This window comes from Bison bison, unplaced genomic scaffold (genome assembly GCF_000754665.1).
Source record: "Bison bison bison isolate TAMUID 2011002044 unplaced genomic scaffold, Bison_UMD1.0 scf7180017864471, whole genome shotgun sequence".
In the NCBI taxonomy this organism is placed as follows: Eukaryota; Metazoa; Chordata; class Mammalia; order Artiodactyla; family Bovidae; genus Bison; species Bison bison.
The window spans coordinates 32,853,968-32,862,357 of record NW_011495032.1 but is presented as its reverse complement, the minus strand read 5'-3'; the positions used below and the strand labels follow the sequence as shown (position 1 = coordinate 32,862,357).

At 37.8% G+C, this 8,390-nt stretch overlaps 1 pseudogene; it reads left to right on the top strand.

Moving 5' to 3' along the window:
- Nucleotides 1-1,805, top strand: part of LOC105003729 — a 2,315-nt pseudogene extending 510 nt beyond the window's left edge.
- The last annotated feature ends 6,585 nt before the right edge of the window (nt 1,806-8,390 follow it).

The following is an 8,390-nucleotide window of genomic DNA, read 5'->3' as shown; positions in this document are numbered from 1 at the left end:
GTTCTATAGTGCTGCAATATTTTCAATAAACTTTAGACAACAAAAACAACAAAAAGGAGATCTTTTTTTTTTTTTCAGAGAAAAGCCAACTACTACTTTGAGGAGCTGTTTAAAGAGCAAAATATATATTGTATTGCATTATACATAACACACAATTAATGGAGCTACTAGTGTTAATGTGTGTATGTGTTAAATGGCTTTAGTCATGTCCAGCTCTTTGCAACCCTATGGACTGTCACCCACCAGGCTCCTGTGTCTATGAGATTCTCCAGGCAAGATTACTGGAGTGGAATGCCATGTCCTCCTTCATGAGATCTTCCCAATTCAGGGATTAAACTCATGTCTCTTATGTCTCCTGCATTGGCTGACTGGTTCTTGCCACTAGCACCGCCTGGGAATTACTACTGTTAACATTTCCATCTTAATTGGTTCATGTTAATGGGAATGATAAATTTGCAGGCCAGTACAAACAAATGAGAAGGGACAAAATAAAGGGAAGTGGACAATATCAAAGGTATCAAACATTTATGAAGATGAGAGTACTGATCCAAATTTAATGAATCAACAGAACAAATTCTTGAAGATTATCTTTAACTCTGTTGAAAAATTTAGTACTGAGAAGCTCAACAGGTGATTTTCCCAAGGCCATATACTTGATAAGCATCAGTTCAGTTACTCAGTTGTGTGTAACTCTTTGTGACCCCATGGACTGCAGCACGCCAGGCCTCCCTGCCCATCACCCACACCTAGAGTTTACTCAAACTCATGTCGCTGTCTCTCCTTGCAATTCTTTGGAACTCTGCATTCAAATGGGTATATCTTTCCTTTTCTCATTCGCTTTTCACTTCTCTTCTTTTCACAGCTATTTGTAAGGTCTCCTCAGACAGCCATTTTGCTTTTTTTGCATTCCTTTTTCTTGGCAATGGTCTTGATCCCTGTCTCCTGTACAAAGTCACAAACCTCCCCCATAGATGATAAGGCACTCTGTCTTTCAGATCTAGTCCCTTAAATCTATTTCTCATTTCCACTGTATAATCATAAGGGATTTGATTTAGGTCATACCTCAATGGTCTAGTGGTTTCCCCACTTTCTTCAATTTAAGTCTGAATTTGGCAATAAGGAGTTCATCATCTGAGCCACTGTCAGCTCCCAGTCTTGTTTTTGCTGACTGTCTAGAGCTTCTCCATCTTTGGCTGCAAAGAATATAATCAGTCTGATTTCGGTGTTGATCATCTGGTGATGTCCATATGTAGAGTCTTCTCTTGTGTTGTTGGAAGAGGGTGTTTGCTATGACCAATGTGTTCTCTTGCAGAACTCTATTAGCCTTTGCCCCACTTCATGCTATACTCCAAGGCCAAATTTGCCTATTACTCCAGGTGTTTCTTGACTTCCTACTTTTGCATTCCAGTCTCCTATAATGAAAAGGACATCTTTTGGGGGGTGTTAGTTCTGGAAGATCTTGTAGGACTTCAACTTCAGCTTCTTCAGCATTACAAGTTGGGGCATAGACTTGGATTACCATGATATTGAATGGTTTGCTTTGGAAATGAACAGAGATCATTCTGTTGTTTTTGAGATTGCATGCAAGTACTGCATTTCAGACTCTTTTGTTGACTATGATGGCTATTCCATTTCTTCTAAGGGATTCCTGTCCACAGTGTAGATATAATGGTCATCTGAATGACCATTATAGCAAGGAGACATAAGAAATAGCAAGGACAGATAAGCAAGGATAATAAGATAATAGCAAAGAATAGCAAGGAGAGATAAGAAAGCCTTCCTCAGGAATCAATGCAAAAAAATAGAGGAAAACAATAGAATGGGAAAGACTAGAGATCTCTTGAAGAAAATTAGAGAAAAAAAGGGAACATTTGATGCAAAGATGGGCTCAATAAAGGAGAGAAATGGTACAGACCTAACAAAAGCAGAGATATTGAAAAGAGGTGGCAAGAATACACAGAACAACTGTATAAAAAATATCTTAATGATCCAGAAACTCACAATGGCATGATCACTCACACTCACCTAAAGCCAGACATCCTAGAATGCGAAGTCAAGTGGGCCTTAGAAAGCATCACTACGAACAAAGCTAGTTGAGGTGATGAAATTCCAGTTGAGCTATTTCAAATCCTAAAAGATGATGTTGTAAAAGTGCTGCACTTAATATGTCAGCAAATTTGGAAAACTCAGCAGTGGCCACAAGACTGGAAAAGGTCCATTTTCATTCCAATCCCAAATAAAGGCAATGCCAATGAATGCTCAAACTATCGCATAATTGCACTCATCTCACATACTAGTAAACCAATGCTCAAAATTCTCCAAGCCAGGATTCAGCAATACGTGAGTTGTGAACTTCCAGATGTTCAAGCTGGTTTTAGAAAAGGCAGAGGAACCAGAGATCAAATTGCCAACATCCTCTGGATCATTGAAAAAGCAAGAGAGTTCCAGAAAAACATCTATTTGTGCTTTATTGACTATGCCAAAGCCTGTGACTGTGTGGATCACAATAAACTGTGGAAAATTCTGAAGGAGATGGGAATACCAGCCAACCTGACCTGCCTCTTGAGAAACCTATACGCAGGTCAGGAAGCAACAGTTAGAACTGGACATGGAACAACAGACTGGTTCCAAATAGGAAAAGGAGTACTTCAAGGCTGTATATTGTCAGCCTGCTTATTTAACTGATATGCAGAGTACATCATGAGAAATACTGGGCTGGAAGAAGCACAAGCTAGAATCAAGATTGCCGGTAGAAATATCAATAACCTCAGATATGCAGATGACACCACCCTTATGGCAGAAAGAGAAGAAGAACTAAAGAGCCTCTTGATGAAAGTGAAAGAGGAGAGTGAAAAAGTTGGCCTAAAGCTCAACATTCAGAAAACCAAGATCATGGTATCCAGTCCCATCACTTCATGGAAAATAAACGGGGAAACAGTGGAAACAGTGGTTGACTTTATTTTTGGGGGCTCCAAAATCACTGCAGATGGTGACTGCTGACATGAAATTAAAAGACGCTTACTCCTTCAAAGGAAAGTTATGACCAACCTAGACAGCATATTAAAAAGCAGAGACATTCCTTTGTCAACAAAGGTCCAGTAGTCATGTATGGATGTGATAGTTGGACTATAAAGAAATCTGAGCGTTGAAGAATTGATGCTTTTGAACTGTGGTGTTGGAGAAGATTCTTGAGAGTCCCTTGGACTGCAAGGAGATCCAACCAGTCCATTTTCAAGGAAATCAGTCTTGAGTGCTTATTGGAAGGACTGATGTTGAAGCTGAAACTCCAGTACTTTGGCCACCTGATATGAAGAGCTGACTCACTGGAAAAGACCCTGATCCTGGGAAAGATTGAGGGCAGGAGGAGAAGGGGACAACAGAGGATGAGATGGTTGGATGACATCACCGACTTAATGGACATGGGTTTGGGTAGACTCCAGCAGTTGGTGATGGACAGGGAGGACTGGCGTGCTACAGTTCATGGGGTCACAAAGAGTCAGACATGACTAAGCGACTGAACTGAACTGAACATGTCCATTGAGTCAGTGATGCCATCCAACCATCTCATCCTCTGTTGGCCCCTTCTTCTCCTGCCTTCAATCTTTTCCAGCATCTGGGTCTTTTCAAATGAGTCAATCATTTACATCAGGTGGCCAAAGAATTGGAGTTTAACCTTCAGCATCAGTCCTTCCAATGAATAATCAGAACTGATCTCCTTTAGGATGAACTGGTTGGATCTCCTTGCAGTCCAAGGGCCTGTCAATAGTCTTCTCCAACACCACAGTTCAAAAGCAACAATTCTTCAGCACTCAGCTTTCTTTATAGACCAACTCTCAAATCCATACATGACTACTGGAAAAACCAAAGCTTTGAATAGATGGATGAAAATATTAACCAATAATATTTTTAGTTATACATGCCTGTCCATTTGTGATTCTTTGCCTCAATTTCAATATTTATACTGTTTCCACTGATATGAAAAAATTTAAAGTATAATATACAAAATAAAAATATGTATTCCTCAGTTATATGCTTTGTGATTTTACTATTCATTGAATGCCATTTGTAGACACAATGAATTTTTTATTTATTAAACATTATTTAATTTTTTAAAAGGGCTTTCCTGGTGGCTCAGCAGTAAAGAATCCAGCTGCCAATGCAGGAGATGTGGGTTTGATCCCCAAGTCAGGAAGATCCCCTAGAGAAGGAAATGCCAACCCACTCCAGTATTCTTGCCTGGAGAATCCCATGGACAGAAGAGCCTGGTGGGTGACAGTCCATGGGGTTCGAAAGAGTCGGACATGATTTAGCAACTAAAGAACAATTTTTTAAAGTATCTCACCTTATAAATTACAAACTTTACTATTTATTACAAAGATTATCTATATTTGCATTTATAAATTTAATCCTCAGAGATTAAAGAAAAATAATTGATAAACTTATAAGATACCCCTGATATCAGGGCCATCTGTTTTTAAATAAAAACAAAAACAAATGGGCAGGATGACCTGGGCCCATTAGCACTGATGAATGTCTCTGGAGAAGTGACCAAATATCCCCCAGGACCTGATTAGTTCAGGGTGACATTAAGGCAAGAAAGGTTCTACTGAATCAGAGATATCACCTATATCACACACCTAAAAAAATCTGGTTCTTAAAAAAAAATCCAAACAGTTAAAAGGAAAAAAGTCCAAATATCTTTCCTCATTAAAATCTAGATCAAAAACAAAAGAACTTTTACAATGAGTCAAGAAGATTCATTTAAAAAGTAATTTGGAATAAAACCACCTAAGAACATGCAAAGCTCATACTTGAGTTTACATGTTTCCTTTTACTTCATTTGCAAGTATTTATAGAAAAAATATAATGATTTGGTTAATATTACATAAAATATAATTTTCAACATGCCATCAAGTTGAGTACAGTCTCAGTAGTACTCCAAAATTAGCAGATATGCTAAATTCCTGATGCATCTTCTGAGGGGGGTCCTGGATGGGAAAAAAATAGGAGGGACAAATAATACCATGTAGTATTATGATTATTTTCTAAAGCACTTGACTGAACTGTCCCATAATTAAGTTAATAAGCACACATTTAGTTTCTATTTTGGGGTTCCCTGATGAAGTAGTGAAGAATATGCCTTCCAATGCAGGAGATGCAGGTTCAGTCCCTAAGTCTGGAAAATTCCCTGGAGTAGGAAATGGCAATCTATTCCAGTATTCTTGCCTAGGAAATCCCATGGAAAGAGGATCATAGTGGGCTACACAGTCCATGAAATCACAAGAGTTGGACAAGACTTAGTGACTAAAACAACAAGTTCCTATTTTAATCAATTTCATGCAATTTTGAAAATGTATGGTAAGTCTTTACAGGATAAATAAAAATGAGCAAAACACTGCACTGATCCTCCAGGGTACCTCACATTTTAAGATGGGAGTTGAACCCTATAGCAACTTACTACAACCTTAATAATGATAGTATAATAGAGGTGTAGGAAATGGCAACCCACTCCAGTGTTCTTGCCTGGAAAATCCCATGGATGGGGGAGCCTGGTGGGCTTCTGTCTATGGGGTCGCACAGTCAGACATGACTGAAGCGACTTAGCAGCAGCAGCAGATAAATCTTTAATATAATAGAATCAACCAGAAGAGACATCATGGACAAGGGAGCATGGCATGGAAAGAAAACACAGAAAAATAAAAATAACAGATATAATTTAAGTGGCATAGTTCTCAAATGTTAGGCTTTCTCTGAATTACCCATTGAATCACATGGCCTCATTCTCAAGAAAGTTTAAATCACAAATCCAGTGTTATGACCTAAATGTGGCTAGGAGGTGGGGAGTTTTCTAACACACAAGGTGTCACACAGTCATAGGGTACTCAGTGCTTGGCTATGGCTGATAATGATGTCTCTGATAGGTCATTTGTACTTTGAATGGTTATTAATTACAGATCACTGCTTATTTAAAAAAAAACATTAAGTGTATGGTCACAATAATTTACAGAAAAGGAAGCACACAAAGAAAAAACCAGAAAGAGAAACCTGTTAATCATATGGAATGACCTAGAAAATAGAGCAGAAAGGCATCAATGTCATGAAAGGCATGAAGCAAGGTAACGTGCTAGCTTCTGTGCAAGCACTTTCATTAAAACCTGCCAGATCTGGAAAATAGTGAGGAAACTGTTATTTTTAGGGTGCAGAGAGCATATTCTCAGGTCTGAGAAAATGGTGTGAATGCAGTGGGCCTCATGAAATGTCTAGAATCAGTAACATACTTGCTGAAATATTGAAAACCTTCCCTCTACTATCAGTAATGATGGCATTTCCTTATCTTCTATTCAATTTTCGACTTGAAAATCTATCTAGTACAATTAAGCCAATGGAAAAAAAGGAAATATGGGATTAGAAAGAACAATACAAAGCAATAAAACTTATTATGTACATATTTGCAAAATAACATGGTTTGACACATAGTAAGTCCAAAATAATATTCAGGAAGCTGTTGGAATAAATGAGTTTGCTGAATTATTGATGTGAATTCAACATGAAAACATTAACATATCAATTATATTTATATATTCCAGAAAAAACTGAAGTTTGATAAATGAAATAATGTACAGTAGCATCAAGAAACATCACTCAATAATAACTCTAACAAATGATATAAATTATACATACAACTGCAAATCATTTTTTTAGAAAAGTAAAGACCTAGTAAAAAGGGAGTAACTATATGGTAGAGTATATAATGCACATGAACTGAAAAACTTAACATTGTAAATACGCCAACCTTCCCTAAATGTATCAATTACTCAAGCAACACAGTAAGTTTTGGGGAAAATTAACATGCTGAATCTAAAATTTTGATAAAATAGCATATCTTAAAAATCAAACTAGAATGACTGATGCAACTGTCAGGATGTATCATATATCTATAGCAGACAAAGTGGTAATTATAGTCAATTAGGCCAATGGAACGGAATAGAGAATTCAGAAGCAAAGTCATATCTATTCAGTCACTTGCTTATACTACAAAAGTAGCCTTGCAGTGCAGCGTGGGTAGGATACTCTTGTCAACAAATAGTGCTGGGTCAATTGGATATGCATATGGGACTAAATGGGGGAGCTTACCTGGTGGCTCAGATGGTAAAAGCAACTGCTTGCAATATGGGAGACCCAGGTTCAATCCCTGGGTGGGGAAGACCACCTGGAGAAGGAAATGGCAACCCACTCCAGTACTCTTGCCTGGAAAATTCCATGGATGGAGGAATCTCGTAGGCTGCAGTTCATGGGGTCGCAAAGAGTCGGGCATGACTGAGGGACTTCAGTTTCACTTTCACTTTCATGGGAATAAATGACCATTATTTATATGGCATGTGTATGTACCTGTTAGTCGCTCAGGCATGTCTGACTCTTTGAGACTCCATGGGCTATATAGCCTGCTAGGCTATCTGTTCATGGAATTCTCCAGTCAAGAATACTGGAGTGGGTTGCTATCTCCTTCTCCAGGTAGATCATATCATACACAAATCAATCTCTGATGAATTTTGAATCAAAATATAAAGAGATATTATAAAGTTTCTTAAAAATAACCAAGAATATTATCTTAGCGACCTTGGGAGCTATCCAAAGTTACCTTAAAAAGGACACATACAAACAAAAGCTCTGTGCATACAGGAAACATTGATATATTGGAATTCATTAAAATTAAGAACACATTCATTAAGAAATACCAGCAGAGAATGTGAAAATAAGCCATTGAGAAAAAATAATTAAACACATGCAAAAGGCAAAGAGACCAATTCAAGAAAAAATGAACAAGAGGCTTAAGAAGCATTTTGCAAATTGACCAGTAAGCATATGAAATATTATCAACCACAATAATCATCAGGAAAATGTAAAGTGAAATTACAATGAAATAACATCCCATACCTACTACAAGAACTGACACTATTAAGTATCTGTACAAATGTAAAGTCACTGGCAGTACCTGAACAGAGAACTTCCAAATATACAACCTTAGTTTCCAAGAGCCAGAAGAACTGGAGATAAAATTGACAACATTTGCTGCCTTGTAGAAAAGCCAAGAGATTTCCAGAAAAAAAAAATCTACTTCTGCTTCATTGACTATGTGACTTCCCTGGTGGCTCAGATGGTAAAGCGTCAGCCTGCAATGCGGGAGACCTGAGTTGACTAAGCTAAAGCCTTTGACTGTGTGGATCACAACAGAATAGAAAATTCTTAAAAGGATTAGAATACCAGACTACTTTAACTGTCTCCTAAGAAACCTATATGCAGGTCAAGAAGCAATAGTTAGAACTGGACATGGAATAACTGACTGGTTCAATATTGGGAAGGAGTAAGTCAAGGCTGTATATTGTCACCCT